The sequence below is a fragment of the Lampris incognitus genome, chromosome 17, assembly GCF_029633865.1.
Source record: "Lampris incognitus isolate fLamInc1 chromosome 17, fLamInc1.hap2, whole genome shotgun sequence".
Lineage (NCBI taxonomy): Eukaryota > Metazoa > Chordata > Actinopteri > Lampriformes > Lampridae > Lampris > Lampris incognitus.
In genome coordinates, this window is record NC_079227.1 from 33,852,144 (window position 1) to 33,878,048 (window position 25,905).

The following is a 25,905-nucleotide window of genomic DNA, read 5'->3' on the forward strand; positions in this document are numbered from 1 at the left end:
TGGGAGGTAGGTGGTGTCGCAGACCTCCTCCTCTGTTGAGGGATGGTTGTTCCAGTTTCGCATAGATGGCTTCCTTCACCCCTCTTTCAAACCATCTATCTTCCCTGTCCAAAATGTGTACGTTGCTGTCCTGGAAGGAGTGTGTCTTCTCCTTTAGGTGTAGATAGACTGCTGAGTCTTGTCCTGAGGAGTTTGGCCTTCTGTGTTGGGCCATCCGTTTGTGTAGTGGTTGTTTGGTTTCTCCTATGTATAGGTCAGTGCAATTCTCATTGCATTGTACGGCATTCACCAGATTGCTTTTTTGGGTGTGTGGTACACGGTCTTTGGGATGAACCGCAAACACATTCCAGAAAGACCAACCGGATGAGCGATGAGGAGAAGAGGAACAGAAGGAATAACATAGTCATCCCGTATGTTTCTGGGGTCTCAGAGAAACTCAGGAGAATTTTTAACAAACGCCGCATCCAAGCAACACACGCCGACAAAAACTGGTTCATCCCAAAGACCGTGTACCACACACCCAAAAAAGCAATCTGGTGTATGCTGTACAATACAATGAGGATTGCACTGACCTATACATAGGAGAAACCAAACAACCACTACACAAACGGATGGCCCAACACAGAAGACCAAACTCCTCAGGACAAGACTCAGCAGTCTATCTACACCTAAAGGAGAAGACACACTCCTTCGAGGACAGCAACGTACACATTTTGGACAGGGAAGATAGATGGTTTGAAAGAGGGGTGAAGGAAGCCATCTATGTGAAATTGGACAAACCATCCCTCAACAGAGAAGGAGGTCTGCGACACCACCTATCTCCCACTTACAATGCCGTCCTTTCATCTCTACCCAGGAGACTCAAAAGCTTGACACAGATGAAAACATAATCATGACAACGCAGCTCGACACAGATGAAAACATAATCGTGACAGCTTACCTTTACACAGATGAAAGCGTAATCAGTGACAGCACACCTGGTGACAGATGAAAACATAAAAAACATCATTGATGACAGCACACCTGGACACAGATGAAAACATAATCGGTGACAGTGCACCCGCACATTGCGTTGACAACATTATTCTTGTGTGTGCATACGCCTTATAAACACAAAACACAACTGTGTAGGTTGACTGTTAGTCAAATAAATAATAAGTTCTACTTACATAATTGGTGTACTCTCCGGGCTTCTCGCTGTGCAGACTCTTGACACTTCGCCAGCTAGCTAACTCTTCTGTGTGGATTTTGCTACACGCAGGCACACTTTGCACATTTTTGTCCACACCATATACCATAGAATCAGTGCTTGAGATCTTTGATACGATAGTGGCCAGCTATAGAGGGGTCCATGAGGCTGCGGGCCCTAAACTGCTGCGGGCCCCAATGCAGCTGCAATACCTGCATATATGGCAGTTTCACCTCTGGTTTGACAGTTACGCAATCCAAATCAAAAACCATCAAAGTTGCATACAACACACTGACATTGTTGTTTATTCTACTAATGACGCCTTGCTCATCCAGGACCGCATCTCTGCCTCCTCCTGTAACAAGTTTGCTCTATGGGTCCCAAAGGAATCTCCACCTTGGGTCCCATAGGAATCTCCACTTTGGGTCCCATAGGAATCTCCACTTTGTGTGAAGTGACATGTCATGAGGGCCCTAACAGCGACAGATTTCATAAAACTAACATTAGCTAACAGAATAGAATAAATGTTGGCAAAACGGTCACCAACTCGTCATGTTTTAGCAAGCAGACAGCAAGCTGATTGCTGTCTAACTGCAATGTGAACAAACTACGTCCAGCTCACGTTTGTTTGCTGCCGATTAACTTGAAGTGAAAACCGGTGTACTAACCTTGCATTTTGATTGGCTGTTTCATAAAGCTAGTTTAACTAAGTTGAAATGTCTGGAACTAGTGAGTTTCAAACACATTTTAAGCGCCTTGCTGATGGCTTTACACCCTGCAAGTCAAGCGCAATTACTTTCAGCTGAGTTTCGAGCAACCAGCGTTGTGAAAGTTTCCCAGTGTGACGCCAGCTGAGGACTGAGGATGCGCATACTATTGGCGGAAGTGATGTCAGGTGCTGGAGTTTTGGTGAGGGTTGAAGTAGTCTGATTTTAAGAGGACATTTTAAGGTGGGTTTTAAGGGGGCGGTACGGTGGCCCAGTGGTTAACACTATTGCCTCACATCAAGAAGGACCTGGGTTCGAACCCCAGGCCGTCCCAGGTCCCTTCTGTGTGGAGTTTGCATGTTCTCCCCGTGTCTGCGTGGGTTTCCTCCCACCACCAAAAAGACATGCATGTTAGAGTTACTACTCTTCTTCTTTTTTCTTTTCTAAATTCATTTCTGATTTTCCCCTTTTTCTCCCAATTTACTGGCCAATCGATCCCTATTTGAGTTGAAACTCCCACCCGCGTACTGCATGCGTTCGCCAACTGCATCTCTTCGGCCGGAAGTCTCGAAGGAGTCGCCTTTCTTTTTCCGACGGTAGAGGCTGGTTCCCATCGATGCAGAGAACGGTCAACTGAGCATGCGCAAGTACTCGTTGCCTCCGTTGGTCGGATAGGTTAGGGTTAAAGTTAGCGAATCAGACGCAGAGTAGGGGCGGGTCTTCCTAGAATCCTAGGGCCTGGATGCTACGCGGGGCGTGTGGAGGCGTGGTAGAGGCATTTCGCGCATGCTCAGTTGACCGTTCTCTACTCCATTTCCGTTCTCTGCATCGATGGGAACTAGCCCCTACCTTTTTCCGACACAGACGCATTCATGTGACGAACACAAACCGACTCCGCCCCCCTCCCGAAGACAGCGTCGCCAATTATTGCTGCTTTATCGAGTCCGGCCATAGTCGGATCTGACGAGACCGAGGCGCGTCGACACCAAGCCGATGCTTAGACCGCTACACCGCCGCGGACCCCAGGGTTAGTAGTCCTGCCTGTGCCCCTGAGCAAGGCAATGGAAAGAAAAACTGGAGTTGGTCCCCGGGCGCTGCAGCTGCCCACTGCTCCTACACAATAGCATGGGTTAAATGCAGAAGACACGTTTCATTGTAACCGAACAACTGGACGGTGACAAAACAAAGTCCACCCATCCATCCATTATCCAAACCGCCTATCCTACGTAGAGACGCGGGATGCTGGAGCCTATCCCAGCAGTCATTGGGCGGCAGGCGGGGAGACACCCTGGACAGGCCGCCAATCCAGCACAGGGCCCACACATTCACACCTAGGGACAATTTAGTACGGCCGATTCACCTGACCTGCATGTCTTTGGACTGTGGGAGGAAACCGGAGCACCCGGAGGAAACCCGCGCAAGCACGGGGAAAACATGCAAACTCCACACAGAGGACGACCCCCCAGGTTGGACAACCCCGGGGTTCGAACCCAGGACCTTCTTGCTGTGAGGCGACCGCGCTAACTGCCCCACCGTGCCGCCCAAGCTAATATGTATTCTAGTCAAATCATAAGTCAGTCTGGATACAAGACGCATCTTCGTGCCAGATACAGCATTGCAGCGAATTCGGGGGCAGCCCGGGAACCGCCACAGCCGGGACGCGAACCCATATCTCCTGCACCGCAAGCGACAACGTTAACCAGTCGACTAAAGGGTCCGACCCGTTAGTCAAGAACCAACGTGTCTACTTATCCATGCACGTAACAGCATGAAGGGTGCGGTAATCTAATTTCCCATGTGTCATATTGAATTCATATCCTACAGAACAACGCCGAAAACACTTAATAAAAAGGGCATTTGTGATCAAATGTCAATGAAAGGTTCAAACGTAAACATAATTTCACACTGATATATAATAAAATCAGAATCAGAACCATTTCATGCACGCACATATGAAATGAAATGAAACACCTTTTCCCCCAGCCCGCAGCAGTGAAACACAATGACACATATCCAAAAACTACAAGAACTACAACAACACATATATCCAAACTAACACATATATCCAGAGGGACGTAGAGCGTGGAAGGATCATGCTATTCCCCCCAGCCCCCCCCCGAAAAGGCGCCCCGACCGACCAGAGGAGGCGCTAGTGAAGCGACTAGAACACATAGCCACATCCGGTTTCCCATCCACAGACACGGTCAATTGTGTCCGTAGGGACGCCCGACCAAGCCGGAGGTAACACGGGGATTCGAACCAGCGATCCCCGTGTTGGTAGGCAACGGAGTACACCGCCACGCTGCCGCCCCACCACACCACACCTACCTGGCAATTACACAGCCTGAAGTCAGACATTGTGTAATAATGACACTGATTGCGCTAGTCGCTAATGAATGACCGAGGGGACTGCTGAATTATTTCTAAAGCAGGGCAAACTTGATCCCCGCGGAACAATGAGCACTGCTCAGTTGAAGAGTAATTATTGTTCGGTTTCTCCAAAAAAGGAAAACCTGCCGTGAGCCGGCACATGGCTATACATAAACACAGAGACAGCAAACAGGCTGGGGAAAGGAAAACAGCCAAGACAACTGGAGAGGATGAGCAACGAAGACACGTATGTCAGACAGGGGGGGAAAGTAAGCGAGGGAAAACAGAGATATGAAGGAGACTGATCAAGAGTGGGAACATGTAGAGAAGCAGAAACCCTGTTTACACTTGGTTTTAAAATGCGTTCCGGGCGATCGGATCACAAGTGTACAGCGAGACACGCCGCCGTGTACACCTGTGTCCAGGAGCGGACCGTGCATTTCAGACCTAGGCCTTCGGTGAGACGTCACCTCCTCATAATTACCCAAAGACAACCGTCATGTCGCCATGCTACAACGTTTTAGTCGCAAAAGTGGTTATCACAACAACCATCGCCATCATCACGTTATTTGACACTTTTCACTTTCACAACAGTGACACCGTGTGGCGACATGGTGTAACGTACAGCCTTACTGGAAGTAATCCCGCTGGGCATATTATGCTGTCAAGAAACTCAACAAACACATCCCAGCCCAAGCATAAAAACAATCAAACATTTAGAAAATGAACTAACTGTACAAAAAAATACATTTGACTCACTATTGTTGTCTATTTGAAGACATAATCCATTCTCCTTTCTTTCTGGATGACACGGTCGATCACACGGTCATAGAGCACTCCTTTGGCTTTTAAACCCATCAGAATGTCCTTTTCAATGGCAATGGAGGCCAGTGCTGCGAGTCGTGTCTGTCCCATTGCATTCCCGGAATATGTTTCTATTCTTAAGTGCTGAAAATGTCCTTTCAACAGAGTGAAATCTTCTGAACACGCAACTCCAGCGCCGCCGTATAAACGGTGCAAACGGTGACGTCACTGCTCCACTTCGCACATGCGTACTACGTTTTTCTCAGTCGGTCCAAAAAAACAAAAAATTACACGTTTTCAGTCAAATAGCCATGCGCGAGCAAGAACGTCAACAATGGCGGATTACCGAGCTGTGTTTGTGCCGTTATCTCTGCTTCGTTTTTAACGCTCCTCCGGCGAAGCGTAAATTTGCGGCGCCATTACTGTGGTCAGCGGAGACGCGTTGTTCATACGCGCCAAATCCTCAATCCACCTATACGTCGACGGAGGGCAACCAAAAGACGCTTTCGGACAAGAGCTGGAGAGCAAGCCGGCGGTGGGACAACTGAGAACGGCGTTGTTGATGAGAACGTTTGTGCGCAGGCGCCAGGTGTTATTGGGCGCCACCGGAAAGGCTCTGTACTGTAACGTTTCACCGCCACCTACTGGCCTGGCGTGCGTACTACAGCGTTTTCAGTCGTTTCTGGCGGATCCGTGTGCGTGCGGATCCTATTCAAAACGGTGTCGTCTGAACGCGGAACCTTTTTAAAACGCAAAGGAAAAACTTTTCCGCTTTTAGCAAAAACCCGTGCCGGGTAAACGAAGCCGTGGAAAGAAGACACACGGAGGGAAAGAATAAACACACAAAGTGGTTACTGGCAATTAAAAAGACAAGCGGCGAGAGCACGACAGAATATATTGAGACCATATTGATTCTCGGTTTAATTAGTTTTAACCGCCGACGAGCACAGAGGGCCCATCACGCGCCGCGCCTCCGGGCCTCCTCTCCGCTCCGCCGTCTGCAGCCTAAACGTGTTGCCCCCACTGTCAACAAGCGAGGCACCGCTTGTTCCTCGCTGGAGCTCCTTCTCTGGAGACACGTCGCGTCTCGCGGCCGAGACCACCTGATTCCCCAGAGACCCTGACCTCCCTGGTCGCCTGCGAGCTGCCCACAAATGAGGATTTCAAAGACACTCTCTCTACACACGTGTGTGTGGGGGGGGGGGGCAGGGGAGGTGTTGCGTGGTGTGTGGAAATTAAAAGAAGAGGGTGGACACACAAGCAAGTCTGTTGCCATAGGGTTTGGTCTCGACAGACGTGAAGATTGTCTCTAATGCAGCCTCACACTGTGGTTCCTCACACTGATGTGGAGGAGAGACAGACGAGATGGACAGACAGCGAGACAGACACACACACACATACACAGACACTCGGACACACACATACACACATACACACACACACACACACAGAAAGACAGACACAGACAGACACGCAGAGACAGACAGACAGACAACACAGAAAGACACACACAGAGAGACAGACAGACAGACAGACAGACAGACAGACAGACAGACAGACAGACAGACAGACGCACAGAGACACACACACACACACACACACACACACACACACAGATAAACAGACACACAGAGACAGACAGACAGAAAGACACACAGAGAGACACACACACACACAGACAAAGTCAGACAGACAGATACAAAGAGACAAGACAGATACACACACACACACACACACAGATAAACAGACACACAGAGACAGACAGACAGAAAGACACAGAGAGAGAGACACACACACAGACAAGAGAGACAGAGAGAGACAAACAGACTGACAAGAAAGACAGACACACAGAGATAGACAAGACAAGACAAGACCAGAGCAGACCAGACCAGACCAGACCAGACAGACAGGCTGGTATGAAGCTGGTACCAGACTTGGGTGGGGTGTGTGTGGGTTCCTTACAAGCTTGCAAAAAAGGGAAGAGAAAGACAAAGTTTAGCGGGAAGAAGAGAGGACATGGACAGAGATTGAGCCACACAGACCCACCCCCCCCCAAAAAATACAAAACAAAACAAAAAACCAAAAAAAAGAAAGAAAGAAGAGAAACAGAGATGAAAGCAGGGGGACTGACATGAGGTTCTGGATCTGGGGGTCGATAAGGGACGTCGTGTTACAATAACGAGGTGAGGTTGTGACATCCGTCCTTCAAAGACCTCCCCCCACGCGCCAGCCCGTCAGACGGCGCTGAGCAAGATGCTGATCACGTGTCGTTTCTGCAGACAACGAGCTGCAAACACACACACGCAAGCTTGCTGGTTGTCCATCGTGCCCGATGATGACCATCTTCTTCTATTTGTGGGTCCTTTGAGGACTCAGATAGCAGAAGATACCTGCGCAGCAGAGATGGATTTTAAAGTGGCATGGGGGGTGGGGCGCTTCTCCCAACGCCACATGACTTGATTGTAGAGGAGATGGTTCCGATGGCAAGGGGGATCCCTAGACGACCGGCACCTCCACACAACTGCAGGGGGCTGCCGGAAATCCAGTTTTTCGGGAACCGCCTCGAAGCGTACCGCCACAGCTTGCTTTTCTGTTGGGGTGAGCTCCCTTAGCCTTATGTCTTCCAGACTCACCCACAAGGCAGCGGGGCAGTGGTTGATAGGTGCCAGGGCGTGTCCACCAGGGTGGGCCTGCACACCATATCTCTGGGGCCCACTGCTGCTCCGAGATCCCCTGCCAAGTTAGCCTGGGGCCGCAAGACCCCAGTTACCACGTGTGGCCACAGGGAGGCCTGGCAGGAGTCTTGGTGAAGGAGAGGCTATGTACTGGCAAGGGAAGGCTAACACGCTAGGATGCTGCCCTATTCACCACAAAGGCTAGCTAGCGGCAGCAAGCTAAGGGCAGGAAGGACACAAGCGGGTTGGAAGAACACATGCACCTTCCCTCCAACTACACACTGCTGCACTAGACGCATCACAACACCCTGTGTGTATGTACACACACACACACACACACACACGCAAGCACACACACAGTAAAACACAACCTTGCAGGGTGTTACTGTGGTGCTTTGGACGTCGATTGTGAAAAGATGAAACAATGTAAACATGCAGTTTAATATGTAGCCTGATTGATTGATTGATTGATTGATTGATTGATTGATTGATTGATTGATTGATTGATTGATTGATTGATTGATTGATTGATTGATTGATTGATTGATTGAATGGAATGAATATTGCGTTATAGGTGGACAATTCCCCAGAAAACATTACAGGGCCATGACACTACCCAGTCACATATTCGTTGCATCCGCTGTGCCCTAATTGTGTTTTCACACATGACAATAAAGTCACAAATTACAATTTTGCCCCCCCCCCTTTTCTCCTCAATTGTATCCGGCCAATTGCCCCACTCTTCCGAGCCGTCCCGGCCGCTGCTCCACCCCCTCTGCGCCTCCTCTAGTTAGTCGGGGCGCCTATTCAGGGGGGGAGGGGGAACTGGGGGGAATAGCATGATCCTCCCACGTGCTACCTCCCCCTAGCGAAACTCCTCACTGTCAGGTGAAAAGAAGCGGCTGGCGACTCCACATGTATGGGAGGAGGCATGTGGTAGTCTGCAGCCCTCCCCGGATCGGCAGAGGGGGTGGAGCAGCGACCGGAACGGCTCGGAAGAGTGGGGTAACTGGCCGGGCACAATTGGGGATGAAAAGGGGGGGTGGGTGATGATGATGATAACCACCACATGGTAACTCTAAACCCATGAGACGCCACAGCCACACACTGGTGAAAACGAGTTTGGGCGTAAAAATCACGACCACCTCGTGACGGGGCTCTCAAGGTTAACAAATTATATATAATCAGGGATTATTTTTGTGATGAAAATCACGAGTAGTACTAAAACACTCACCACTACACTACACAGACGAGGTGGCCGAGTGGTTAAGGCGATGGATTGCTAATCCATTGTGCTCTGCACGCGTGGGTTCGAATCCCATCCTCGTCGGCACGGTGGCGCAGTGGTTAGCCGGGGCGTGGCGGTCTATTCCGTACCTACACGGGGATCGCCGGTTCGAATCCCCATGTTGCTTCCGGCTTGGTCGGGCGTCCCTACAGACACAATTGGCCGTGTCTGCGGGTGGGAAGCCGGATGTGTGTGTGTGTCCAGGTCACTGCACTAGTGCCTCCTCTAGTCAGTCGGGGCGCCTGTTCGGGGGGGGGGGACTGGGGGGAATAGCGTGATCCTCCCACGTGCTACCTCCCCCTAGCGAAACTCCTCACTGTCAGGTGAAAAGAAGCGGCTGGCGACTCCACATGTATGGGAGGAGGCACGTGGTAGTGTGCAGCCCTCCCCGGATCGGCAGAGGGGGTGGAGCAGCGACCCGGACGGCTCGGAAGAGTGGGGTAACTGGCCGGACACAATTGGGATGAAAAGGGAGGGGGGGTGATGATGATGATGATAACCACCACATGGTAACTCTAAACCCATGAGACGCCACAGCCACACACTGGTGAAAACGAGTTTGGACGTAAAAATCACGACCACCTCGTGACGGGGCTCTCAAGGTTAACAAATTATATATAATTAGGGATTCTTTTTGTGATGAAAATCACGAGTAGTACTAAAACACTCACCACTACACTACACAACACAGACGAGGTGGCCGAGTGGTTAAGGCGATGGATTGCTAATCCATTGTGCTCTGCACGCGTGGGTTCGAATCCCATCCTCGTCGGCACGGTGGCGCAGTGATTAGCCGCTGTTTCCTCACAGCAGAAAGTTCGTGGGTCGAGTCCCGGAGTTTTCCAATCTTGTGGGGGTCGGGTCATCTCAGGTCGTCCTCTGTGTGGAGTTTGCATATTCTCCCGGCGGGTGTGCTCCGTTTTCCTCCCACCATCAAAAAGACATGCATGTAATCCTCCTGTCTGTCCCGACAGAAGCATCAACAGATCAGCATCACGTTTTGTCCCTGCTGGAGGTGTTTCCAACATGTGCGTGTTTGCTGCTGCACCAGATGGGATGACCTGACCAACACGTTTCAACAACGGTGTCCAGAACATGGAGAGCAGCTCCAACCCCGGTGAAGGCAACAGTATTATCCATGATTCAGATGGATAAGATGACTACTTACTGGGCGGGGGGGTGTAAATCTCAGCTTTTTTTAAAAATATGATTTATTCATAAGGTTTTCAACATATACAACAACACAACATAGCATACCATAAAACACACATACATCATTTTCAAAAGAAAGCAACAAAAAAACTTTCAAGACAAAACAAGACAATTTCGTGACAGTAACATACTATACATACTGTGTGCTTTGGGGAAAACAGGGCTCAGCCAGGAAGTGCAAGACATTGGTACAGTGCAGGGACAGAGGGGGGGGCGACGACTAGTCAGTGCTGACAGAATCCAGTTGGAGGGACCTGACGTGTCCCCAGGAAGGATGGCCAGATTTGATAAAATTGTCCATTAGAGCCGTGAAGGGAGTGCTTAATTTTGTCCAACTTCACAAAGGATAGGGCATTCTTCAGCCAGTGGGTATGGGCAGGGGGGCTCTTCCGGTATACCACGCCTCGCTAATAATGCGAGAAAGGCTACAAGTTCTTCAAAGTAGGATGGCAATGAGTGGCCAGTGGGTAGGACACCAAACAGGGCAAGTACGGGAGAGGGGTGGAGTCATGGACTTCCAAAACCAGGACGGTGCGGGACAAGCCCAGAACATGTGGATGAGATCAGCTGGTCCTGAGTGACATTTCTCACAGTTTGGATCAGTTCCAGGGTAGATATGGGCTACTTTGCTTGTAGACCAGTGCACTCTATGAACCACCTTACACCGTAAAACCCCATGACAGGCACAGATGGATGATGTGTGGACCCGCCTCAAAACTGACTGCCAGACCTCAGCCCGAACCTCCCAGACCTCAGGCCAAACCTCAACTCATCTGCAAATGGTAACAGCCGATAGTTGGGAGAAAACACATTAAGCAGTATCCTAAAGACAAAAATAAAGCCATTTGACTAAACTGTGACAAAATCATCTAACTGAGATGAGACTAAAATTAAAATTAAGGTTCCACATACTGAAACTCAGGTACAATAGATGAGTTAAACAAAACTAATAATTAATTACAGATTTGAGCAAAAGACCAAGACTAAAACTAAATTAAAAAAAAAAATGTAATCCCCCCCTCCTTTCTCCCCAGTTGTATCCGGCCAATTACCCCACTCTTCCGAGCCGTCCCGGTCGCTGTTCCACCCCCTCTGCTGATCCGGGGAGGGCTGCAGACTACCACATGCCTCCTCCGATGCATGTGGAGTTGCCAGCCGCTTCTTTGCACATGACAGTGAGGAGCTTCGCCAGAGGGACGTAGAGCGTGGAAGGATCACGCTACTCCCCCCAGCCCCCCCCCGAACAGGCGCCCCGACCGACCAGAGGAGGCGCTAGTGCAGCGACCACGACACATACCCACATCCGACTTCCCACCCGCAGACACGGCTAATTGTGTCTGTAGGGACACCCGACCAAACCACAGGCCACACGCGGATTCGAACGGGCGATCCCGGTGTTGGTAGGCAACGGAATAGACCGCTACGCCCACGAATTACAAATTTAATGTTTTGCCAGATAAACTTGTTTTTGTCAGTCTTACTTCCGTCCGCCCGCTCCGTCATGTTTCTTCCTGGGTCACCGGAACAGCAGCGTAGACTAGTGGAGAGTGGTGTAATAGTTGGGACTCGTGTCAGGACGGTGTAGGGAGGGTGGTTTGAAAATGACAATATTGACATAGTCCTCTGAAGATGTATTGTGGGTCAAAAGTCACGTAGCCATCCATCACTAATAGCGATGATGATCGGGGGTGTCCGTGTGGCGTGCCGGTCTATTCCGTACCTACACGGGGATCGCCGGTTCGAATCCCCGTGTTACCTCCGGCTTGATCGGGCGTCCCTACAGACACAATTGGCCGTGTCTGCGGGTGGGAAGCCGGATATGGGCATGTGTCCTGGTCACTGCACTAGCGCCTCCTCTAGTCAGTCGGGGCGCCTGTTCAGGGGGGAGGGGGAACTGGGGAGAATAGCATGATCCTCCCTCATGCTACGTCCCCCTAGCGAAACTCCTCACTGTCAGGTGAAAAGAAGCGGCTGGTGACTCCACATGTATGGGAGGGGGCATGTGGTAGTCTGCAGCCCTCCCCGGATCGGCAGAAGGGGTGGAGCAGCGACCGGAACGGCTCGGAAGAGTGGGGTAATTGGCCGGACACAATTGAGGAGAAAAGGGGGGGGGGTGATGATGATGATAACCACCACATGGTAACTCTAAACCCATGAGACGCCACAGCCACACACTGGTGAAAACGAGAGTTTGGACGTGAAAATCACGACCACCTCGTGACGGGGCTCTCAAGGTTAACAAATTATATATAATTAGGGATTCTTTTTGTGATGAAAATCACGAGTAGTACTAAAACACTCACCACTACACTACACAGACGAGGTGGCCGAGTGGTTAAGGCGATGGATTGCTAATCCATTGTGCTCTGCACGCGTGGGTTCGAATCCCATCCTCGTCGGCACGGTGGCGCAGTGATTAACTGCTGTTTCCTCACAGCAGAAAGTTCGTGGGTCGAGTCCCGGACTTTTCCAATCTTGTGGGGGTCGGGTCATCTCAGGTCGTCCTCTGTGTGGAGTTTGCATATTCTCCCGGCGGGTGTGCTCCGTTTTCCTCCCACCATCAAAAAGACATGCATGTAATCCTCCTGTCTGTCCCGACAGAAGCATCAACAGATCAGCATCACGTTTTGTCCCTGCTGGAGGTGTTTCCAACACGTGCGTGTTTGCTGCTGCACCAGATGGGATGACCTGACCAACACGTTTCAACAACGGTGTCCAGAACATGGAGAGCAGCTCCAACCCCGGTGAAGGCAACAGTATTATCCATGATTCAGATGGATAAGATGACTACTTACTGGGCGGGGGGGGGGGGTGTAAATCTCAGCTTTTTTTAAAAATATGATTTATTCATAAGGTTTTCAACATATACAACAACACAACATAGCATACCATAAAACACACATACATCATTTTCAAAAGAAAGCAACAAAAAAACTTTCAAGACAAAACAAGACAATTTGGTGACAGTAACATACTATACATACTGTGTGCTTTGGGGGAAACAGGGCTCAGCCAGGAAGTGCAAGACATTGGTACAGTGCAGGGACAGGGGGGGCGGGGACGACTAGTCAGTGGTGACAGAATCCAGTTGGAGGGACCTGACGTGTCCCCAGGAAGGATGGCCAGATTTGATAAAATTGTCCATTAGAGCCGTGAAGGGAGTGCTTAATTTTGTCCAACTTCACAAAGGATAGGGCATTCTTCAGCCAGTGGGTATGGGCAGGGGGGCTCTTCCGGTATAGCACGCCTCGCTAATAATGCGAGAAAGGCTACAAGTTCTTCAAAGTAGGATGGCAATGAGTGGCCAGTGGGTAGGACACCAAACAGGGCAAGTACGGGAGAGGGGTGGAGTCGTGGACTTCCAAAACCAGGACGGTGCGGGACAAGCCCAGAACATGTGGATGAGATCAGCTGGTCCTGAGTGACATTTCTCACAGTTTGGATCAGTTCCAGGGTAGATATGGGCTACTTTGCTTGTAGACCAGTGCACTCTATGAACCACCTTACACCGTAAAACCCCATGACAGGCACAGATGGATGATGTGTGGACCCGCCTCAAAACTGACTGCCAGACCTCAGCCCGAACCTCCCAGACCTCAGGCCAAACCTCAACTCATCTGCAAATGGTAACAGCCGATAGTTGGGAGAAAACACATTAAGCAGTATCCTAAAGACAAAAATAAAGCCATTTGACTAAACTGTGACTAAATCATCTAACTGAGATGAGACTAAAATTAAAATTAAGGTTCCACATACTGAAACTCAGGTACAATAGATGAGTTAAACAAAACTAATAATTAATTACAGATTTGAGCAAAAGACCAAGACTAAAACTAAATTAAAAAAAAAATGTAATCCCCCCCTCCTTTCTCCCCAGTTGTATCCGGCCAATTACCCCACTCTTCCGAGCCGTCCCGGTCGCTGTTCCACCCCCTCTGCTGATCCGGGGAGGGCTGCAGACTACCACATGCCTCCTCCGATGCATGTGGAGTTGCCAGCCGCTTCTTTGCACATGACAGTGAGGAGCTTCGCCAGAGGGACGTAGAGCGTGGAAGGATCACGCTACTCCCCCCAGCCCCCCCCCCCCCAACAGGCGCCCCGACCGACCAGAGGAGGCGCTAGTGCAGCGACCACGACACATACCCACATCCGACTTCCCACCCGCAGACACGGCTAATTGTGTCTGTAGGGACACCCGACCAAACCACAGGCCACACGCGGATTCGAACGGGCGATCCCGGTGTTGGTAGGCAACGGAATAGACCGCTACGCCCACAAATTACAAATTTAATGTGTTGCCAGATAAACTTGTTTTTGTCAGTCTTACTTCCGTCCGCCCGCTCCGTCATGTTTCTTCCTGGGTCACCGGAACAGCAGCGTAGACTAGTGGAGAGTGGTGTAATAGTTGGGACTCGTGTCAGGACGGTGTAGGGAGGGTGGTTTGAAAATGACAATATTGACATAGTCCTCTGAAGATGTATTGTGGGTCAAAAGTCACGTAGCCATCCATCACTAATAGCGATGATGATCGGGGGTGTCCGTGTGGCGTGCCGGTCTATTCCGTACCTACACGGGGCTCGCCGGTTCGAATCCCCGTGTTACCTCCGGCTTGATCGGGCGTCCCTACAGACACAATTGGCCGTGTCTGCGGGTGGGAAGCCGGATATGGGCATGTGTCCTGGTCACTGCACTAGCGCCTCCTCTAGTCAGTCGGGGCGCCTGTTCAGGGGGGAGGGGGAACTGGGGAGAATAGCATGATCCTCCCTCATGCTACGTCCCCCTAGCGAAACTCCTCACTGTCAGGTGAAAAGAAGCGGCTGGTGACTCCACATGTATGGGAGGGGGCATGTGGTAGTCTGCAGCCCTCCCCGGATCGGCAGAAGGGGTGGAGCAGCGACCGGAACGGCTCGGAAGAGTGGGGTAATTGGCCGGACACAATTGAGGAGAAAAGGGGGGGGGTGATGATGATGATAACCACCACATGGTAACTCTAAACCCATGAGACGCCACAGCCACACACTGGTGAAAACGAGAGTTTGGACGTGAAAATCACGACCACCTCGTGACGGGGCTCTCAAGGTTAACAAATTATATATAATTAGGGATTCTTTTTGTGATGAAAATCACGAGTAGTACTAAAACACTCACCACTACACTACACAGACGAGGTGGCCGAGTGGTTAAGGCGATGAATTGCTAATCCATTGTGCTCTGCATGCGTGGGTTCGAATCCCATCCTCGTCGGCACGGTGGCGCAGTGATTATCCGCTGTTTCCTCACAGCAGAAAGTTCGTGGGTCGAGTCCCGGAGTTTTCCAATCTTGTGGGGGTCGGGTCATCTCAGGTCGTCCTCTGTGTAGAGTTTGCATATTCTCCCGGCGGGTGTGCTCCGTTTTCCTCCCACCATCAAAAAGACATGCATGTAATCCTCCTGTCTGTCCCGAGAGAAGCATCAACAGATCAGCATCACGTTTTGTCCCTGCTGGAGGTGTTTCCAACACGTGCGTGTTTGCTGCTGCACCAGATGGGATGACCTGACCAACACGTTTCAACAACGGTGTCCAGAACATGGAGAGCAGCTCCAACCCCGGTGAAGGCAACAGTATTATCCATGATTCAGATGGATAAGATGACTACTTACTGGGCGGGGGGGTGTAAATCTCAGCTTTTTTTAAAAATATGATTTATTCATAAGGTTTTCAACACATACAACAACACAACATAGCATACCATAAAACACACATACATCATTTTCAAAAGAAAGCAACAAAAAAACTTTCAAGACAAAACAAGACAATTTGGTGACAGTAACATACTATACATACTGTGTGCTTTGGGGGAAACAGGGCTCAGCCAGGAAGTGCAAGACATTGGTACAGTGCAGGGACAGGGGGGGGGGGACGACTAGTCAGTGGTGACAGAATCCAGTTGGAGGGACCTGACGTGTCCCCAGGAAGGATGGCCAGATTTGATAAAATTGTCCATTAGAGCCGTGAAGGGAGTGCTTAATTTTGTCCAACTTCACAAAGGATAGGGCATTCTTCAGCCAGTGGGTATGGGCAGGGGGGCTCTTCCGGTATAGCACGCCTCGCTAATAATGCGAGAAAGGCTACAAGTTCTTCAAAGTAGGATGGCAATGAGTGGCCAGTGGGTAGGACACCAAACAGGGCAAGTACGGGAGAGGGGTGGAGTCGTGGACTTCCAAAACCAGGACGGTGCGGGACAAGCCCAGAACATGTGGATGAGATCAACTGGTCCTGAGTGACATTTCTCACAGTTTGGATCAGTTCCAGGGTAGATATGGGCTACTTTGCTTGTAGACCAGTGCACTCTATGAACCACCTTACACCGTAAAACCCCATGACAGGCACAGATGGATGATGTGTGGACCCGCCTCAAAACTGACTGCCAGACCTCAGCCCGAACCTCCCAGACCTCAGGCCAAACCTCAACTCATCTGCAAATGGTAACAGCCGATAGTTGGGAGAAAACACATTAAGCAGTATCCTAAAGACAAAAATAAAGCCATTTGACTAAACTGTGACAAAATCATCTAACTGAGATGAGACTAAAATTAAAATTAAGGTTCCACATACTGAAACTCAGGTACAATAGATGAGTTAAACAATACTAAAAATTAATTACAGATTTGAGCAAAAGACCAAGACTAAAACTAAATTAAAAATAAAATGTAATCCCCCCCTCCTTTTCTCCCCAGTTGTATCCGGCCAATTACCCCACTCTTCCGAGCCGTCCCGGTCGCTGTTCCACCCCCTCTGCTGATCCGGGGAGGGCTGCAGACTACCACATGCCTCCTCCGATGCATGTGGAGTTGCCAGCCGCTTCTTTGCACATGACAGTGAGGAGCTTCGCCAGAGGGACGTAGAGCGTGGAAGGATCACGCTACTCCCCCCAGCCCCCCCCCCGAACAGGCGCCCCGACCGACCAGAGGAGGCGCTAGTGCAGCGACCACGACACATACCCACATCCGACTTCCCACCCGCAGACACGGCTAATTGTATCTGTAGGGACACCCGACCAAACCACAGGCCACACGCGGATTCGAACGGGCGATCCCGGTGTTGGTAGGCAACGGAATAGACCGCTACGCCCACAAATTACAAATTTAATGTGTTGCCAGATAAACTTGTTTTTGTCAGTCTTACTTCCGTCCGCCCGCTCCGTCATGTTTCTTCCTGGGTCACCGGAACAGCAGCGTAGACTAGTGGAGAGTGGTGTAATAGTTGGGACTCGTGTCAGGACGGTGTAGGGAGGGTGGTTTGAAAATGACAATATTGACATAGTCCTCTGAAGATGTATTGTGGGTCAAAAGTCACGTAGCCATCCATCACTAATAGCGATGATGATCGGGGGTGTCCGTGTGGCTTGCCGGTCTATTCCGTACCTATACGGGGATCGCCGGTTCGAATCCCCGTGTTACCTCCGGCTTGATCGGGCGTCCCTACAGACACAATTGGCCGTGTCTGCGGGTGGGAAGCCGGATATGGGCATGTGTCCTGGTCACTGCACTAGCGCCTCCTCTAGTCAGTCGGGGCGCCTGTTCAGGGGGGAGGGGGAACTGGGGAGAATAGCATGATCCTCCCTCAAGCTACGTCCCCCTAGCGAAACTCCTCACTGTCAGGTGAAAAGAAGCGGCTGGTGACTCCACATGTATGGGAGGGGGCATGTGGTAGTCTGCAGCCCTCCCCGGATCGGCAGAAGGGGTGGAGCAGCGACCGGAACGGCTCGGAAGAGTGGGGTAATTGGCCGGACACAATTGAGGAGAAAAGGGGGGGGGTGATGATGATGATAACCACCACATGGTAACTCTAAACCCATGAGACGCCACAGCCACACACTGGTGAAAACGAGAGTTTGGACGTGAAAATCACGACCACCTCGTGACGGGGCTCTCAAGGTTAACAAATTATATATAATTAGGGATTCTTTTTGTGATAAAAATCACGTGTAGTACTAAAACACTCACCACTACACTACACAGACGAGGTGGCCGAGTGGTTAAGGCGATGGATTGCTAATCCATTGTGCTCTGCACGCGTGGGTTCGAATCCCATCCTCGTCGGCACGGTGGCGCAGTGATTAGCCGCTGTTTCCTCACAGCAGAAAGTTCGTGGGTCGAGTCCCGGAGTTTTCCAATCTTGTGGGGGTCGGGTCATCTCAGGTCGTCCTCTGTGTGGAGTTTGCATATTCTCCCGGCGGGTGTGCTCCGTTTTCCTCCCACCATCAAAAAGACATGCATGTAATCCTCCTGTCTGTCCCGACAGAAGCATCAACAGATCAGCATCACGTTTTGTCCCTGCTGGAGGTGTTTCCAACACGTGCGTGTTTGCTGCTGCACCAGATGGGATGACCTGACCAACACGTTTCAACAACGGTGTCCAGAACATGGAGAGCAGCTCCAACCCCGGTGAAGGCAACAGTATTATCCATGATTCAGATGGATAAGATGACTACTTACTGGGCGGGGGGGGTGTAAATCTCAGCTTTTTTTAAAAATATGATTTATTCATAAGGTTTTCAACACATACAACAACACAACATAGCATACCATAAAACACACATACATCATTTTCAAAAGAAAGCAACAAAAAAACTTTCAAGACAAAACAAGACAATTTGGTGACAGTAACATACTATACATACTGTGTGCTTTGGGGGAAACAGGGCTCAGCCAGGAAGTGCAAGACATTGGTACAGTGCAGGGACAGGGGGGGGGGGACGACTAGTCAGTGGTGACAGAATCCAGTTGGAGGGACCTGATGTGTCCCCAGGAAGGATGGCCAGATTTGATAAAATTGTCCATTAGAGCCGTGAAGGGAGTGCTTAATTTTGTCCAACTTCACAAAGGATAGGGCATTCTTCAGCCAGTGGGTATGGGCAGGGGGGCTCTTCCGGTATACCACGCCTCGCTAATAATGCGAGAAAGGCTACAAGTTCTTCAAAGTAGGATGGCAATGAGTGGCCAGTGGGTAGGACACCAAACAGGGCAAGTACGGGAGAGGGGTGGAGTGGCCAGTGGGTAGGACACCAAACAGGGCAAGTACGGGAGAGGGGTGGAGTCGTGGACTTCCAAAACCAGGACGGTGCGGGACAAGCCCAGAACATGTGGATGAGATCAGCTGGTCCTGAGTGACATTTCTCACAGTTTGGATCAGTTCCAGGGTAGATATGGGCTACTTTGCTTGTACACCAGTGCACTCTATGAACCACCTTACACCGTAAAACCCCATGACAGGCACAGATGGATGATGTGTGGACCCGCCTCAAAACTGACTGCCAGACCTCAGCCCGAACCTCCCAGACCTCAGGCCAAACCTCAACTCATCTGCAAATGGTAACAGCCGATAGTTGGGAGAAAACACATTAAGCAGTATCCTAAAGACAAAAATAAAGCATTTTGACTAAACTGTGACAAAATCATCTAACTGAGATGAGACTAAAATTAAAATTAAGGTTCCACATACTGAAACTCAGGTACAATAGATGAGTTAAACAATACTAAAAATTAATTACAGATTTGAGCAAAAGACCAAGACTAAAACTAAATTAAAAAAAAATTTTAATCCCCCCCTCCTTTCTCCCCAGTTGTATCCGTATAATTACCCCACTCTTCCGAGCCGTCCCGGTCGCTGTTCCACCCCCTCTGCTGATCCGGGGAGGGCTGCAGACTACCACATGCCTCCTCCGATGCATGTGGAGTTGCCAGCCGCTTCTTTGCACATGACAGTGAGGAGCTTCGCCAGAGGGACGTAGAGCGTGGAAGGATCACGCTACTCCCCCCAGCCCCCCCCCGAACAGGCGCCCCGACCGACCAGAGGAGGCGCTAGTGCAGCGACCACGACACATACCCACATCCGACTTCCCACCCGCAGACACGGCTAATTGTGTCTGTAGGGACACCCGACCAAACCACAGGCCACACGCGGATTCGAACGGGCGATCCCGGTGTTGGTAGGCAACGGAATAGACCGCTACGCCCACGAATTACAAATTTAATGTTTTGCCAGATAAACTTGTTTTTGTCAGTCTTACTTCCGTCCGCCCGCTCCGTCATGTTTCTTCCTGGGTCACCGGAACAGCAGCGTAGACTAGTGGAGAGTGGTGTAATAGTTGGGACTCGTGTCAGGACGGTGTAGGGAGGGTGGTTTGAAAATGACAATATTGACATAGTCCTCTGAAGATGTATTGTGGGTCAAAAGTCACGTAGCCATCCATCACTAATAGCGATGATGATCGGGGGTGTCCGTGTGGCGTGCCGGTCTATTCCGTACCTACACGGGGATCGCCGGTTCGAATCCCCGTGTTACCTCCGGCTTGATCGGGCGTCCCTACAGACACAATTGGCCGTGTCTGCGGGTGGGAAGCCGGATATGGGCATGTGTCCTGGTCACTGCACTAGCGCCTCCTCTAGTCAGTCGGGGCGCCTGTTCAGGGGGGAGGGGGAACTGGGGAGAATAGCATGATCCTCCCTCATGCTACGTCCCCCTAGCGAAACTCCTCACTGTCAGGTGAAAAGAAGCGGCTGGTGACTCCACATGTATGGGAGGGGGCATGTGGTAGTCTGCAGCCCTCCCCGGATCGGCAGAAGGGGTGGAGCAGCGACCGGAACGGCTCGGAAGAGTGGGGTAATTGGCCGGACACAATTGAGGAGAAAAGGGGGGGGGTGATGATGATGATAACCACCACATGGTAACTCTAAACCCATGAGACGCCACAGCCACACACTGGTGAAAACGAGAGTTTGGACGTGAAAATCACGACCACCTCGTGACGGGGCTCTCAAGGTTAACAAATTATATATAATTAGGGATTCTTTTTGTGATGAAAATCACGAGTAGTACTAAAACACTCACCACTACACTACACAGACGAGGTGGCCGAGTGGTTAAGGCGATGGATTGCTAATCCATTGTGCTCTGCACGCGTGGGTTCGAATCCCATCCTCGTCGGCACGGTGGCGCAGTGATTAGCCGCTGTTTCCTCACAGCAGAAAGTTCGTGGGTCGAGTCCCGGAGTTTTCCAATCTTGTGGGGGTCGGGTCATCTCAGGTCGTCCTCTGTGTGGAGTTTGCATATTCTCCCGGCGGGTGTGCTCCGTTTTCCTCCCACCATCAAAAAGACATGCATGTAATCCTCCTGTCTGTCCCGACAGAAGCATCAACAGATCAGCATCACGTTTTGTCCCTGCTGGAGGTGTTTCCAACACGTGCGTGTTTGCTGCTGCACCAGATGGGATGACCTGACCAACACGTTTCAACAACGGTGTCCAGAACATGGAGAGCAGCTCCAACCCCGGTGAAGGCAACAGTATTATCCATGATTCAGATGGATAAGATGACTACTTACTGGGCGGGGGGTGTGTGTAAATCTCAGCTATTTAAAAAAATATGATTTATTCATAAGGTTTTCAACATATACAACAACACAACATAGCATACCATAAAACACACATACATCATTTTCAAAAGAAAGCAACAAAAAAACTTTCAAGACAAAACAAGACAATTTGGTGACAGTAACATACTATACATACTGTGGCTTTGGGGGAAACAGGGCTCAGCCAGGAAGTGCAAGACATTGGTACAGTGCAGGGACAGGGGGGGGGGGGGACGACTAGTCAGTGGTGACAGAATCCAGTTGGAGGGACCTGACGTGTCCCCAGGAAGGATGGCCAGATTTGATAAAATTGTCCATTAGAGCCGTGAAGGGAGTGCTTAATTTTGTCCAACTTCACAAAGGATAGGGCATTCTTCAGCCAGTGGGTATGGGCAGGGGGGCTCTTCCGGTATAGCACGCCTCGCTAATAATGCGAGAAAGGCTACAAGTTCTTCAAAGTAGGATGGCAATGAGTGGCCAGTGGGTAGGACACCAAACAGGGCAAGTACGGGAGAGGGGTGGAGTCGTGGACTTCCAAAACCAGGACGGTGCGGGACAAGCCCAGAACATGTGGATGAGATCAGCTGGTCCTGAGTGACATTTCTCACAGTTTGGATCAGTTCCAGGGTAGATATGGGCTACTTTGCTTGTACACCAGTGCACTCTATGAACCACCTTACACCGTAAAACCCCATGACAGGCACAGTTGGATGATGTGTGGACCCGCCTCAAAACTGACTGCCAGACCTCAGCCCGAACCTCCCAGACCTCAGGCCAAACCTCAACTCATCTGCAAATGGTAACAGCCGATAGTTGGGAGAAAACACATTAAGCAGTATCCTAAAGACAAAAATAAAGCCTTTTGACTAAACTGTGACAAAATCATCTAACTGAGATGAGACTAAAATTAAAATTAAGGTTCCACATACTGAAACTCAGGTACAATAGATGAGTTAAACAATACTAAAAATTAATTACAGATTTGAGCAAAAGACCAAGACTAAAACTAAATTAAAAAAAAAATTTTAATCCCCCCCTCCTTTCTCCCCAGTTGTATCCGTATAATTACCCCACTCTTCCGAGCCGTCCCGGTCGCTGTTCCACCCCCTCTGCTGATCCGGGGAGGGCTGCAGACTACCACATGCCTCCTCCGATGCATGTGGAGTTGCCAGCCGCTTCTTTGCACATGACAGTGAGGAGCTTCGCCAGAGGGACGTAGAGCGTGGAAGGATCACGCTACTCCCCCCAGCCCCCCCCCCCGAACAGGCGCCCCGACCGACCAGAGGAGGCGCTAGTGCAGTGACCACGACACATACCCACATCCGACTTCCCACCCGCAGACACAGCTAATTGTGTCTGTAGGGACACCCGACCAAACCACAGGCCACACGCGGATTCGAACGGGCGATCCCGGTGTTGGTAGGCAACGGAATAGACCGCTACGCCCACAAATTACAAATTTAATGTGTTGCCAGAAAAACTTGTTTTTGTCAGTCTTACTTCCGTCCGCCCGCTCCGTCATGTTTCTTCCTGGGTCACCGGAACAGCAGCGTAGACTAGTGGAGAGTGGTGTAATAGTTGGGACTCGTGTCAGGACGGTGTAGGGAGGGTGGTTTGAAAATGACAATATTGACATAGTCCTCTGAAGATGTATTGTGGGTCAAAAGTCACGTAGCCATCCATCACTAATAGCGATGATGATCGGGGGTGTCCGTGTGGCGTGCCGGTCTATTCCGTACCTACACGGGGATCGCCGGTTCGAATCCCCGTGTTACCTCCGGCTTGATCGGGCGTCCCTACAGACACAATTGGCCGTGTCTGCGGGTGGGAAGCCGGATATGGGCATGTGTCCTGGTCACTGCACTAGCGCCTCCTCTAGTCAGTCGGGGCGCCTGTTCAGGGGGGAGGGGGAACTGGGGAGAATAGCATGATCCTCCCTCATGCTACGTCCCCCTAGCGAAACTCCTCACTGTCAGGTGAAAAGAAGCGGCTGGTGACTCCACATGTATGGGAGGGGGCATGTGGTAGTCTGCAGCCCTCCCCGGATCGGCAGAAGGGGTGGAGCAGCGACCGGAACGGCTCGGAAGAGTGGGGTAATTGGCCGGACACAATTGAGGAGAAAAGGGGGGGGGTGATGATGATGATAACCACCACATGGTAACTCTAAACCCATGAGACGCCACAGCCACACACTGGTGAAAACGAGAGTTTGGACGTGAAAATCACGACCACCTCGTGACGGGGCTCTCAAGGTTAACAAATTATATATAATTAGGGATTCTTTTTGTGATGAAAATCACGAGTAGTACTAAAACACTCACCACTACACTACACAGACGAGGTGGCCGAGTGGTTAAGGCGATGGATTGCTAATCCATTGTGCTCTGCACGCGTGGGTTCGAATCCCATCCTCGTCGGCACGGTGGCGCAGTGATTAGCCGCTGTTTCCTCACAGCAGAAAGTTCGTGGGTCGAGTCCCGGAGTTTTCCAATCTTGTGGGGGTCGGGTCATCTCAGGTCGTCCTCTGTGTGGAGTTTGCATATTCTCCCGGCGGGTGTGCTCCGTTTTCCTCCCACCATCAAAAAGACATGCATGTAATCCTCCTGTCTGTCCCGACAGAAGCATCAACAGATCAGCATCACGTTTTGTCCCTGCTGGAGGTGTTTCCAACACGTGCGTGTTTGCTGCTGCACCAGATGGGATGACCTGACCAACACGTTTCAACAACGGTGTCCAGAACATGGAGAGCAGCTCCAACCCCGGTGAAGGCAACAGTATTATCCATGATTCAGATGGATAAGATGACTACTTACTGGGCGGGGGGTGTGTGTAAATCTCAGCTATTTAAAAAAATATGATTTATTCATAAGGTTTTCAACATATACAACAACACAACATAGCATACCATAAAACACACATACATCATTTTCAAAAGAAAGCAACAAAAAAACTTTCAAGACAAAACAAGACAATTTGGTGACAGTAACATACTATACATACTGTGGCTTTGGGGGAAACAGGGCTCAGCCAGGAAGTGCAAGACATTGGTACAGTGCAGGGACAGGGGGGGGGGGACGACTAGTCAGTGGTGACAGAATCCAGTTGGAGGGACCTGATGTGTCCCCAGGAAGGATGGCCAGATTTGATAAAATTGTCCATTAGAGCCGTGAAGGGAGTGCTTAATTTTGTCCAACTTCACAAAGGATAGGGCATTCTTCAGCCAGTGGGTATGGGCAGGGGGGCTCTTCCGGTATAGCACGCCTCGCTAATAATGCGAGAAAGGCTACAAGTTCTTCAAAGTAGGATGGCAATGAGTGGCCAGTGGGTAGGACACCAAACAGGGCAAGTACGGGAGAGGGGTGGAGTCGTGGACTTCCAAAACCAGGACGGTGCGGGACAAGCCCAGAACATGTGGATGAGATCAGCTGGTCCTGAGTGACATTTCTCACAGTTTGGATCAGTTCCAGGGTAGATATGGGCTACTTTGCTTGTAGACCAGTGCACTCTATGAACCACCTTACACCGTAAAACCCCATGACAGGCACAGATGGATGATGTGTGGACCCGCCTCAAAACTGACTGCCAGACCTCAGCCCGAACCTCCGAGACCTCAGGCCAAACCTCAACTCATCTGCAAATGGTAACAGCCGATAGTTGGGAGAAAACACATTAAGCAGTATCCTAAAGACAAAAATAAAGCCATTTGACTAAACTGTGACAAAATCATCTAACTGAGATGAGACTAAAATTAAAATTAAGGTTCCACATACTGAAACTCAGGTACAATAGATGAGTTAAACAATACTAAAAATTAATTACAGATTTGAGCAAAAGACCAAGACTAAAACTAAATTAAAAAAAAAAAATTTAATCCCCCCCTCCTTTCTCCCCAGTTGTATCCGGCCAATTACCCCACTCTTCCGAGCCGTCCCGGTCGCTGTTCCACCCCCTCTGCTGATCCGGGGAGGGCTGCAGACTACCACATGCCTCCTCCGATGCATGTGGAGTTGCCAGCCGCTTCTTTGCACATGACAGTGAGGAGCTTCGCCAGAGGGACGTAGAGCGTGGAAGGATCACGCTACTCCCCCCAGCCCCCCCCCCCCCGAACAGGCGCCCCGACCGACCAGAGGAGGCGCTAGTGCAGCGACCACGACACATACCCACATCCGACTTCCCACCCGCAGACACAGCTAATTGTGTCTGAAGGGACACCCGACCAAACCACAGGCCACACGCGGATTCGAACGGGCGATCACGGTGTTGGT

General features: G+C 50.5%; 7 non-coding genes across 7 annotated transcripts; all 7 read left to right on the plus strand.

Annotated features, from left to right (window-relative positions):
- Positions 1 to 8,993: 8,993 nt before the first annotated feature.
- trnas-gcu (transfer RNA serine (anticodon GCU)) lies at positions 8,994 to 9,075 on the plus strand. Its single transcript has one exon. It is a non-coding gene; the product is annotated as a tRNA-Ser (tRNA).
- Positions 9,076 to 9,723: 648 nt separating this feature from the next.
- Positions 9,724 to 9,805, plus strand: trnas-gcu (transfer RNA serine (anticodon GCU)). The gene has a single exon. It is a non-coding gene; the product is annotated as a tRNA-Ser (tRNA).
- A 2,757-nt stretch (positions 9,806 to 12,562) lies between these two features.
- trnas-gcu (transfer RNA serine (anticodon GCU)) lies at positions 12,563 to 12,644 on the plus strand. The gene has a single exon. It is a non-coding gene; the product is annotated as a tRNA-Ser (tRNA).
- A 2,763-nt stretch (positions 12,645 to 15,407) lies between these two features.
- On the plus strand, positions 15,408 to 15,489 carry trnas-gcu (transfer RNA serine (anticodon GCU)). The gene has a single exon. It is a non-coding gene; the product is annotated as a tRNA-Ser (tRNA).
- Positions 15,490 to 18,245: 2,756 nt separating this feature from the next.
- Positions 18,246 to 18,327, plus strand: trnas-gcu (transfer RNA serine (anticodon GCU)). The gene has a single exon. It is a non-coding gene; the product is annotated as a tRNA-Ser (tRNA).
- Positions 18,328 to 21,132: 2,805 nt separating this feature from the next.
- trnas-gcu (transfer RNA serine (anticodon GCU)) lies at positions 21,133 to 21,214 on the plus strand. Its single transcript has one exon. It is a non-coding gene; the product is annotated as a tRNA-Ser (tRNA).
- A 2,761-nt stretch (positions 21,215 to 23,975) lies between these two features.
- Positions 23,976 to 24,057, plus strand: trnas-gcu (transfer RNA serine (anticodon GCU)). Its single transcript has one exon. It is a non-coding gene; the product is annotated as a tRNA-Ser (tRNA).
- The last annotated feature ends 1,848 nt before the right edge of the window (positions 24,058 to 25,905 follow it).